This window comes from Drosophila santomea, chromosome 3L (assembly GCF_016746245.2).
Source record: "Drosophila santomea strain STO CAGO 1482 chromosome 3L, Prin_Dsan_1.1, whole genome shotgun sequence".
NCBI lineage: Eukaryota > Metazoa > Arthropoda > Insecta > Diptera > Drosophilidae > Drosophila > Drosophila santomea.
The window spans coordinates 8,735,141-8,748,145 of NC_053018.2; the positions used below are offsets into that span (position 1 = coordinate 8,735,141).

The 13,005-nt window shown below is 37.9% G+C and overlaps 1 protein-coding gene across 2 annotated transcripts in view; it reads left to right on the forward strand.

The window, feature by feature from the left end:
• LOC120450484 (serine/threonine-protein kinase NLK) overlaps positions 1-13,005 on the forward strand; it is a 67,447-nt gene that overhangs the window by 30,054 nt on the left and 24,388 nt on the right. The window lies entirely within an intron of this gene.

Here is a 13,005-nt window from a genome sequence, read left to right on the forward strand (position 1 = left end):
TTTACATAGAGATAGTAATACTTTTCCTCATGAATTAATAGCACGAAATATTGAAAAAGATAATTGCGAGCACGCTTGACTTTATCTGTATGTATAGAATTAAGAAAGGGTGTTGGCGCCTTCGATCCCCAGCAAAGATATATTTTTATGGAAGTGTGGTTGCTACTTGGAGGTGTGGCCGTTAAATTTGTTGCCTTTTGCTGACTCAACGCCCCCAGCCTCCTTTCTTCCCTTTTGCAGATCCTCTTGCATCGAGTTTCTGCTGCAGCTGCTCCAAAGTTCAAGTGTTGCACTTTTTTTTTTCTCTGGCTCCAACTCGGCATTGCTGTTGTTGTCATTTGCAGGTGTGCTAAGATTTGTTGTGCGTTTTTTTTTTGTTGCACCTCCCTCTTTTTTAACGGTGTGAGTATTTGTATTTTTTTTTACTTTAGCTGCTTCCGTTCAGCATTTTTTTTATAAACATTATCCCGCTGGCACTTCCACGCTTGCCTGGCTGTCATAATTATTTGCACTTCACATCATCAGCAAGCGAACAGGGAAGATAACGTGAAGGCACTAATACAACAGAAAAAGGGATTACATTTTTAAATATTTTCTCGATGTAAAAGAAATGCATTACACAAAATATCCTTACAGCTGAATTACACTTTTTTCACTGTACCACCAAGCTCGTCAATTTTTTACGCTCATTTTTTCCCATCTGTTGTCATAATCAGAAACACAAATTTTTGTTGTGGTCAATTATGGTTGCCGTCTTCCGAAGTTTGAGTTGTTGTTTTTTCAGCTTTTACTCCTTCTCCTTTGTGGTCAGCTCCTGTAAATTGCCACTAAAAGTGTTGAAGTGCAGCACTCGGGTTTGTCATTAAGAGCCAAGGAGCAAGGGGAAATCCCCTGTCTCCCTTTTTGGATCATAATATTCATATTAAATTATGTATAATGTCTGCGGCTTTCACGACTCTCAAATTACACCAGAAGGGAGCAGGGAACTTGAGAACGAAGAAGGAAACTGGGATGACACAGGAAGAGATTTTTAGGAAAGGAGGGTATTGGGAAACCAAGAGGAACACTTCAAAGATACACGTGATATAATTTATGTAGAACTAGTATCATACGAACTAGATTTTAAGAAATCATTTCAGAATTAGCGTGGTCACACTGTCAGCTTTAAATGAAGGTTTGTCACACTGACTGTTTTCTAACGGGTGTTTTTTTTAGAGGTATAGAACTTTAAGTTGGCATTACTGTTCAAGATGGCGACCGATTTAACAGCTGTCAAGTGATTTATTCTCAGTTTGGTTTGGCAATTCGTCATGCGTGCTTACAAAATCCAACTCGTGCAAGAATTGAAACCAAACGATCATCAAGCAAGGCGTAGATTCGTCGAATGGGCCCAAAACGAGATTGCTGTTGTTCCCGATTTTTCATAAGCCTCCAAGATCTTGTGATTTAACACCGCTAGACTACTTTTTGTGGGGCTATGTAAAGTCATTGGTCTATGCGGATAAGCCACAAACGCTAAACCATTTGGAAGACAACATTCGCCGTGTTATTGCCGATATACGGCCAAATGTTGGAAAAAGTCATTGCAAATTGGACGTCCAGATTGGACTACATCCGAGCCAGCCGTGGCGGTCATATGCCAGAAATCATATTTAAAATGTAATGCCACAAGATTATCTTTCATGTCAATAAAATTCATGTCAATCGAATAATCCATCGTTGTTTTATTGCAATTTAAAGTTCTATACCTCTAAAAAAAACACCCTATATTTATAAGCTCTTTATGGGGCACTTGGAAGTAGAGCTGGCCTCTAAACCCTATTCTCGTGATTTGATTAACACCCAAGCCTCAATCTGGCTTCCATTTCAATTACCTTCAGTCGACTTGGCCTCGGATTCCAGCCCTATGATTGACTAATTGCATGCCGCCTACCAACTTCAGCATGCATGTATCTTCTTCTGTTCATCCTGCTCCTCCTATATAATTTTCTCTTTGCCCAGCCAATCGCAATCAATAATTCTCCTTCTCTGCGGACTCCCTGAAGCATTTCTCAACTGCACGTAGTCTTCTGCAATTGACAAATCGCTTAATTAAAATGCACAAACGCCCCAATAAATATGCAAGTAAGGCAAAAGGAAAATGTAAACATGCAACAAGAAATAAGGTAAAGGGAGAAAAGGAGAAAGAAAAAATCCAAAACCAAAACTCAGAGAGCGATCATCGCTCAAGTTATACGCTTGATCAATGCTTAATAATTGTCTGTAATTTTAGTTAATTTATTGCAAATGCTTTCAGCAACATGCTGTGCGTGTTGCGGCAACATGTTGCAAATAGCTATCATATGCGCGAGTGTGTGTGGCCAGTTTCTGTGTGTGTATGTATGTGTGTGTGTGTAATCGAAACCGAAGCGAATCATTGATTTCCTGTGCATTTCATGAGCTTCGACTAAAAGCGAAGACAGACCATGGAGAAAACGAAGACTTCGACGACGCATCGATTTCACACACCTCCCTATCTCGCTTCTACGTTCTCCGCTTTGCTTTCTCCCTCTAACACTCATGCTTTATCCTGCGTGGAGTTCTAATACCCTGTAATCATAGACGTCTTAGGAAATCTTAGGTTCCCCTTTGTAATGAAAGCTTAAATTAAAACCTAACATAAAACAGCAAGGCCACACTGTTCGCTGACTAATAAAACCACAGTCACACTCGTCATACTTGAAGCATGGTTAAATTGCGCTTTGCTTTCTCCGTTGAGTATAGTATTATTTATTGATTATTTTTACTAGGTACTAGTACTACTAGGTATCATGCAGTCAAAACTTTTCACAGATCGTCGATCTTTGTTGTCTTTAGTCCGTTTGCTGAACTGGTTCTCAGCTTCTGCCTCATTCTTCTGCCTCTTTCCGGCCCCGTTTCGTGCTGCATCATTCGACAATGTTTAGTCTGGTTTTTGTTTCACTTTTCCCCCGGCAAGTCGCTTTTGTTGGCTACTTCTTCGGAGTCACATGTGAGTTTCAACCTCCCTCCCTCTCCCTCCCTAAGCATGGAAGTAGAAACTAAAAATTCATTGAACTTTCGCATGAAAATGCTCTCAAGGTTATCAACTTTAGGCCTGTCCAGTCCAACTGTTGCCAGTCCGATTCCGATCCGTTTACGACACAAAAAAAAAAAACTAAACAGAGAAGAAAATATACAAAAAAAAAAAAAAAAGAAAAATAAACTCCAACAAGTTCTCTATGGTTAGCTGTTGACTTTAGTCGGGGTTTATTCAACTCGTATCGGAGTCGCGATTCTGTGGCTTTGCCCCTGTGCCACCTGTGGCCTCTACCCACCGCCCCCTTGGCCTTGACTGGCCCGCGGACACGCCCCCTTTCGGGCATGTGGTTATGCGTTTTTATTGTTCCTTAATTTGTTGGCTATATGTATTTTTAATGGCTCTGACTGGGCTTCGTTGTGGGTTAAGGTGTGATAATATTTGCAGAGGTTGGTCAGTTGTTATGTTAGGCGTTTATTTAGTTGCCATAAAAATTGAAGTCATTTCACGTTATTATTTCACCTTATTAACTTGGTTAATAAAATATTTATTTGTTTCACACTTTGCTAGTTAAATTGCATGCTTAAAGTTTGCAGTTTATTACTCACTGAAATAATTATTATAATTTCTTTATTACACTCAATCTCTGCATTCTTCAAAAATTATTTAATACAGATTCTACAATGATTAAGTTTCCCCTTTAAAATCTATATTAGTGCACTTGTTTTGTTTTCCATACTGATTGTTTTTGATGGGCTTAATCATTAAATTCTCCATTCGATTCTCATTTTATTCGTTTTATTTGTTTATATTTTTTTGACTGCGAACACTTTTTAGCTTGTACAAATTTAAATTACATTACGCATACGCCCTGTTGCGTCGCCCCCAAAGGCAACTTATTGATATCTCTGCGTCAGAGCCGCGTTACATATTCTCCCCTCATTTCTCACTTATCTGGGGCCACATGTGTTTTATTTGCTGTGGCCGAGGCAATTTATGTTTTATTCTCCCCGCGCTCAGTGGTTCAGTGGTTCTTTTTCACATTCGGACGAGTTTTCATTTGATTTAAGGCCGCCCATTAAATTGTATTTTTGTTTTTTTCTTTTATTACTGGAATTTATCAAAATTTTCGCCACATTTATAACTCGGCGGTTTAGATACGAATGGGGGAGAAATGGAAATTTATTCTATTGAAAAAGAAAATGTGCTGGGGTAGACAACCAAATGGAGTAAGTGAAATTACACAATTATTGTTCCACATGTGAGTAGCCAAAAAAACATTAAAAGCACAAAAAAGGAAAAAGAGAAAAAGCGCCTGCTCAACAACCTAATTACATGGCTAGCAATAACAACTGAAGGAATCACACACAACTCAGTTGGCTGCTCGTCTCAGTGCCCCCTGCATTTCCCTATTTTCCGGCCACTTGCCACCAAACCCTCCACCTTTTTCCCATCTATCTCCAGTGTAACTATTGCGTGTCAGTTATGTTGACTGACGACTGCTCAACTCTTTTCTGCATTTACTCTTCCTCACCCCGGACATTTTTCCCCGCTTCCCCGCCCTTTTGCGGCTGCATTTTCTTGCATCGATTTTAAATGCCAAACACGTTTGCGGTTTGGCCACGAAAATGTAGAAAAAAAAAATAAAGAAACGAATGGGAAAAACTGACAAGTTGAAATAACGAAAAACCTTAAGCAGGTGATTTCCTGTTCTATGTAAATGCAAAGCGAAAACTTTGAAATGGGTATAAAGTTATTTGTTGGGAAACATAGTTTTTGTGCTGCCAAGCACGTTTGGACACAGTTTTCTCGGAAAAACATAATGGAAAACTAGTGGAAACCCTCGTCTCGTTTTGATACCACAAAAAGGACATATTTTCCCATTGTAAAACACCTTTATTTTCATAGAACCCAAAGCTGGTCTTAAAAATTATTTACATTTATCCCATTCAATAGAGAACATTTCAATTAGTTTATTACTTGCTACAACTATCTTGCAGCCTTTGCAGATCTCCCGTTTTATTTACATTTTGTGCACATTTCTTTTAATGAAATCCTTCATTTCCTTTTCATCAACTAAGCGTTCTCATTGCCCTTTGCAACTATCTAGAGGAAGTTTCTTAAGCCCCTGGCTACAATTATGTTTCCTTATCGTCTAATTGTTGTTTGTAATCCTCCAACCCTTTGGCATACATCCGTTTCCTTTAATTTCCCTTTTTCGAGTGACTCGAAGTTTGTCAAGAGAGTGTTTTTTGTGTCATTTGCGTTCGCAATAGTTGGAGCAGGAAACGTAATAAACATTTTTATCAACAGTTAGGTGGAGTGAACTGGGGGAAGGTGGAGGTGGCAAGCAGGTGTGTGCTGTGCTGTACTGTGTAGAATACCTGTTTTCCAGCTTTTCCAACTTCTCAACGGCAAACTTATTTATTTTTGATACGCTCCGCCCAGGGCATTCAGCTTGTGCAAACATTGAAGTTATATTTTCTACCAGTTTAAATGTGAATAATAAACTTCCGTTTTTGTATCGCTTACTTTACTTCAAAATAAGTTTATTGATTACGTCAGTTCGTGTGCCTTAGTCAAATTGCGAAACAGATTTATTAAAGTGAAACCACATTAAATAGTGCATGTTGAAAATAATCTGTGAATAGAGTCATTGCTTTGGATGTGGGAAAATTTCACATAGCCTAATCAAAACTAATCAACAGTCAGCAAGAGCAATAAATTTGATTGCGGCCTGTTGATGTTTGTTCGGGGTCAATCCACCTTTCGATTTGGTTTGTTGTTTTCGCCTCCGTTGAAATCCAATCAAATTGAGTAAAATTGGAGCTTAATTAGTTGGACCATTTGGCATGCAAATTGCAATCAGTTTGATTTGATGATGATTGTCCATTGCTCTCAAAATATCTAGCTTGCAATTAATCAACGTAATTCGCCGGGATATGAGGAAAGCTTTGCACGCCAGTATGAGAACGAAAATGAAGCAGTATTTTTATCGATTTCTTAATTCACTTCATTCAGTTTTTTTTTTTTTTTGTTTTTTTTTGATTGTCGTCGCTGCTGCTGTGGCTGCAAAAGTTGATTTGGTAAATGCATTTTATTTGTTAGCTGTCACTTGAATGCTTTTCGCGGCTTAATTGATGAGTTTTGCCATACGAGTAGCATGTTGCGTGGGAGTGGATAACTTAATTTTACACTCTACTGAGCTGGGAAATAATGTCATCAGGCCTCCCATATACCTTTTAATAGATTGGTACATTGAAATCAGGCAATTATTGTTTTTTAACTAAATTAAAAACACCGCATTTCAACCGACTTTATCTTCTTAAATTTCCATATAACTCAGGATAAAACGCAACTATATTTTCCAATATTTAATGAACTTCTTTTTGAAGAACTGGTTTCTCTTGCTTTTAAACCAACAAAAAAAGGAAGAAAAAATCATAATATAGTTGCATAAATTATGAACCAACCTGCACTTGTCTGTCTCGGTCTTTAAGATAGTCTTAAAACTCAAACTCACTCGGCTCTCGCTTCGAATCGAGTATGTGGATTATTTATGACACTTGCAAAATGATTTGTTGCCAAATAAAATGCTGAAAATGTTGTCGGCTTTACTTAGCTCTACTTTAGTAATAAACGTCCATGAAAGATATATATTTATTGATTAATTCTCCCCCCTCTTTCATTTTCATTGCAGGTAAGCAAAAATACGTGTTATCTGTCGCTCTTTTTCATTTCCTTCCCCTGGGGTAAGTTTATTTTTGGGCTCAACGGGAAAATTTCAATTGGAAAATTTGGTTGGTACGAGTTTTCATGTGGAACGGTTTCATTGAAAATAATTTGTATGAGAATGGAAACAGCTGCACGTAACTTTTGATTACAGACGCAAGTATTCAAGCCCTTTCAGGCAGCCAAACAGCACTCCTTTGTTTAATTGGCTTTGATAATTGGACGGCAATAATTATTCGGAGAAACGGTGGGCCATAATTTGTATTTTATAATACTTAGGACCTAAGTAATATTTTAGAGAGACAAGAACCATTGAGTAATTATATAAGTAAACGCAGCACAAACTAGGCCAAAAGAAAATGGAGTTACGTTCTAGAAAAATCGAAGCATTAAGGTCGATTTTCTGCCATGTTGGGCAATGAGATAGAGTAGATGACGATAAAAGTATACAAGAATCTAGAAAAAAGAAATAAGTGACAAAAGCCGCACTGGGAAATGGCAAAAAAAACCCGGGACATGAAGAAAGATTTTATTTCTTATTCTGCAGATTCCTTTGTCAAGTTAGCATTTAAATCTCACAATTTGCGTTCTTTTTTACCCCCATACAATGTCCATTTATATTTGCTTCATTCCCAACTTTTAGTTTAGATTAGAGAAGTGGTGTTAAATGCCTTCGGTAACAAAAAGAACCATTTAATGAAAAAAATTCCACATGCCACTTTTCGACCCTACGAAAATCACGTTTCTAATTTGTGTGACCATTGATGGATTTCCAAGTTTCATTCTATTGATTTTCCGCTGATTTATGACTCTGCGTGGGTTCTTCAAGCAGAAAATCAAACTATCGTATCTATTTATCCAAATCCCGCCTTCCCACCAAAAACCATTAGCAGCACTTTTCGAGATTTTCCACGCTGGTTTTCCCCACCCATTTTTCGAGATAAAACCAAATGATACACAATAAAAACAAAGTTCATTGCACGGAAAGTTCTTTATCCACACTTGAAACAAAATAATCAAAATGAAATTAGTCACTCCGACATTCGTTGGACAAATAAACGTAATGCTGTCAGTCAGTCAATTGTTTGTTTGCCCTAGATTCTGACTAGGAAGGGAATAAAGTAAACGTAACATCGTGCTGCAGATAAGATAGATTCATTAAATAGGCAATAAAACATTACAAAAAAAGTACAAAAGCTTGAAGTTTTATATACGTTAAATGCTGATCACGTTGATCGCCAAAGATTTTAAGGAGGAATAGATAGAATTGTAATTGCCACTGGAATTGCCACTGATTAACTTCACTTCAATTTCACGCAATTGCTTATGAGTCTAAAAGGTTTTTTGATTTGTTGATAACATTGTATTGTATTGGGGGGAAAAAAACGAAATAAAGAAACTTGTGATAAGAACTTGCTGGCCGAAAAGCCATTGAACTTGAAAGGTTTCTTATCAATTAGCGCCGCATTTGATGTCATAAAATCAGTTGTGTGCCAATTTTAAATTTAATTCCGACTGATTCGCTTATTGGGGCTTTAAAAATATTGGAAACTTACCATTCTGTATTCCATTCGTTTTGGGCCATACATTGTACAATATCTTAATCAAATTTTCCATAAGTAATTTGTCTAGTTTTTGACATGTTTAGTCTTAAAGTCTACACACAAAATGTGCTAGCATTCTATAGCTTTTAATCTCTTTTCCGTACATCATAATTAGTGAAGGCCTTGCTATCGCCAAGTTTCCTCTTCAAATTTCTGTTGCCAGGTTGCGACATAATGAATCCACTTTCAGCGTCACATTTTCCACACATTTCGCCAGTGCCAGTGCCATTTCATTTCCTTTCATTTAAGTCGTTTCCCAGTTTCCCACACCAAAAGATATAATACCTGCCATCCCCTCACATGTCATTGACTTTCTTGGGACTGTGTGTGTGTGTAGATTTGTATGTTTTTAGGGTCATAAATTAGCAATAAGGCCTGGAAACATATAGATATTTCGCATAACATGGCGAGTTCTAGTCACCCTGTTTTTACCGATTTTTAAATTAGCTTTTTTTATGATATCGATTTAATGCGAATTTTATGCTTTTCTATAAACAACGGCCAAAAAAAATAAAACCGAGAGAAGACGAGTTGACGCCTACATGCGATTTTTTTTCGTCTCGAAATTTTGTTGTTTAATTTTATCATATCTTTAAATAAAAGAGGCGACCGACAATGTATTCAATTTACACTTGACACAATTCTCTGGCCGATACAGTTTTTAATAGTTTAAAAATAAAATTCGCTGCGTTCTGCCAATAAAGCGAGCGAGAGGGAGGGGGCTATAAAAGGGGCGGAAAGAGAAGGGGAATGGGTATGGGAATGGGAGTGTGAGGCGTGCGAAGTGTGCATAAAATTAAAATTAGGCACGAACGCTGTCTCTTTCCCGCTCGTGCACCCCGCTCCCTCACGCATTAGCGACCACATGGCGTCAGCTTGGCAGGGGAGCAAATACCAATGGCCCCCAGCCCCCAAAGTCCCCCCTTTCGCTTACAACGGGTGCGAGCGAGAGGGGCGAGCAACTTGGGCAAGGTCATTAAACCACACAAAAGCAACGATGCCTTTTGAATCGTCACCATCAGCTGTTTGAGGTTTTGTTTCTCATTTTCTTGGGTTTTTTTTCTTTTTTGTTTTGTGTGTGTTGCTTTGCTGACTTTTTTCTGCATTTGCATTTTGTGTTGTGCTTTACATTTCCGCTTGCCAATGCATTTCCAAATTCGCACACAAACACACACACCTTGGTAATAACGCACCTGGTTTTTAACTTTATAGCAGAAAACGGCGTAAACTGGGTCCAAAAGAAAATCCAATACAAATTCTACGGCTTTGCCAATTTGCGCTATTTTTTTATGCTAATGCACAGTGGGTTATAATTAAAAGTTACGCAAAAGCGTAGGCAAACTGTATTCTTCTCTATGTTCTTGCTATTTTATTAATATTTCTTTTGTTTAAATGTATCTAAAAATGGTTCGAATTTTTAAAAACTACTATATCCAATTTAAGTTTTATAAATAAAATTCTAGGGAGTATAATTTTCGTGTCGGAAAACTTCTTGCAGGCAGTGCAGTGTGTCCCAGTGTGTGTAATTAACACGCCCACCAGCTCCCATGGCTGCCCTCCTTTTTTTGCTTTGGCCTCAATGCTGATTTGCATTTGGCTTTGCTGCCGCTTTTTCATTGTTTTTTTCTTCTTTTTTTTCTTTATTGCCCGCCCTCCTTAATTTATGCATTTTTAAACATGTTTTGTGTCTGCCGCGCGGCGCTTCCTCGTTTTTAGTTGATTTTGTTGTGACATCTTTTCCAGTTTTTTTCTTATTTTCGTGTGGGAAAGTGGTCAACTGTCCCTGCGATGACTATTTTTTAAACACACACTGAGGTTAAAGCAACAATAATATTTGGCCAAAACTGATGGCACCTAAATGGTTAGTGATAGCAGATCGAGCTTATTTTGTATTCTCCATTATGGATTTGCGGATAAATTATTGAGGTATCGATGAACTCACAGATGGAACTGAATTTCTGATAGGACAGTCGTATTTAATTGCAATTTATGTGAGAAACTAAAATGGGAAACTTAATCGAACATCAATATCAGCTTAATCTGATAGGGCCAAGTTCAAATAGCCAAGAGGAATGCGCTAATAATTACGTCACCTGCAACATGAGCTGACTCACATTCATAACACGCCCAAATCGAGTGATTAATCAAGACAAATTGTTTTTCCTTCATTTGAATAGAGATAGGTAGCATTTGTTCAACAAATGTTTGCTCAAAACATATGCTAATACAGATTTTTTCTAAACCAAGAAACCCACACAAATCGCTTCGAAATGCAGTTGCCAAATTGCTTTCAGCCTAAACCGATTACCAAATTTTGTTGTGTGTTGCCAAACAACAACCACAAAAGGCAACATTTTGGTTGTTAAATGCCGAAAACTTGAAAAGAAAAACCCGAAAGAAAAGTTACACAAAAATTTCCACACAAATGTGGAAAGCAAAGTGCAGCAGTGCCGTACTAAACAGCAAGACCAAATTCATTTGCTTAAAAATTTATACATTTAAAATAAACCATATAAATTATCATTAAAAATTCATTGAAATTGTGTGTGTCAAATAAAGGGAAATGCCAATGAGAAAATTAAATAAATAAAACACGTTAAGCCAGGTGAAGGCATCCAAAGTAATTAACGTCAGCGATGAATGTCAAAAAGGTTAATTCCCCTAAAGGGAGTTCAATTTAAAGAGCCAAAGAGATATCGTCCATTGTGCCATAGGTAAAAATATCTGCAGCTAATAAATTAAAAATCAAAAGCTAATAAAATACCTGAATAGTTGTTGTGTTCTGAATTCCAAAAACATTTTGATAAAATCTTTTTGTATGCTGCCAATGCAAATACGAAAACGCCCTAAGGTTAAATGCTGACTAAAACAATGAAATTCACCCGGAGCATATGAAAATCAAAATACATTTTTGGAAAAAAAAATTACATCAAAACAATGCCAACGGTACGGACACAAAAAAAATAAATACCTTTAAAAATATTCAAGAGTATAAACATGGATGCGTGGGTTGTTACGCCTCAAGGTTTTTTAATTGTGATCATTTTTTCCTGATAAATGTTAAAATAAAGAACGAGGTTTTTGGTGAAATTTCTGGTGAATTGTTATTATCTAACTCATTTTCTATGTAGCTTTAAAAATATAAACTGAAAAGTATACATCCGTGTAGCTCAACGCGCATTTTCCATTGTGATCGACATTTAAAGTCCATAAAGTTTTAATGAGTGTGTGTTTAATTCCTAATTTAGCTGACCTAAATTAATTATTTCAAACTTCTGTTCCCAAAAGTTGTAGTACTGTGAGTCATGAATGACTCAAAAAGTTTTTTAGGCATGACTCAACCTTGATTAAAGTTTGATAACTTACGTGTAATGAGCTTAAAGCGTATTGCAAGATGTTTTACAACAATTTGAAGTTGGCTTCCTCTGTGCCGTTCGCTCAATCATTAAGCAGCTGTTGCTCATCAGATGTTGTAGCTGCTGCTGCTGCTGCTGCTGTTGCATTCAATCATCAATCAAAATTTTGTGCTGTGCGTGCCGGGAAAAAGGAGACAAAAAGAAGGAGCTGCAGGAGAAAAATGCGGTAACTGAAGGCTTTAATGATGCCAAAATGAGCAGCAAAAATGTGGCCAGGCTCCTTGCCCGTTTGCCGGGGCCAAAATGCACTGCAGGAGCCGCAAAACTGCAGCAGTAAAATTGCATTGCCACAGGCAAATGAGGAAATGCTCCTGCTCCCTTCCCCTTTCCCTTCCCCTTGCCCTGTGCAGCCAGGCTCCCTTCCCTCTGCCCGTCACATTTTCCCTGTGGCTGCTCTTTGACTAATCCATCAACAAATGAGGCTGCCGGCCATACAGCACGCATATAGCGGCTGTTGAACAAGCCGGCCTACCTTCCTGCCAGCCAGCCAGCCAGCCAGAAATTGCAATAAAAACGTTCTCTCCTCGGCCTGACCCAAACCATTTTGGTCAGTTACCCTTCAGAACGGATCCGTGCCCACTTCACTCCTCTTCACTTCACTTCAGCTCCTCTCCTCTTGCTCACTTTTTGCTGGATTTTCAAGTGCTTGCGCTCCTCGCATCTTGGTCCAAACAGCAGCAGCGAATTCTTTTTTATTTATATAACACACTTATACAATTGAGGTCGTAATTATAGGCTGTAAAATCATGTTTCTGCATTGTTTCGCAATATAATATATGCTGGATGTTTTCTTAATCAGATGTGCATAATATTGTATATTGTTAACAAATGCGGGTTAATGGAAAATATTTTAGAAAACATGATATGAAAATAAGATCTGTTTTTAATGCCCAAGCTAAACCAGTACTACGTACTTTTCAAATGATTTGGTATTTGAAACTTTTATGCTATTCATTTTACCGCCACTGTTTGTAATCGCCCATTTTTTTGCCCAGGACTTTGTTGGCTAGATGCTTGGCTCAAAAGTGGCTGCTGATGGCCCCCATCCGCTATCTATGGGCCTGCCACGCCCCCCTGCCGCCGCCCTTTTCCGCGCAGCGCATTGATGTGCAAAGTTTTTATGACGCATTCGTGATTTCTCCTTTTCCGTTGCTTTTTCCACTGCTTTTTATCTCGACATTTTTTTTTCGCCGTTCAATTTCATTTTATTTCTTTT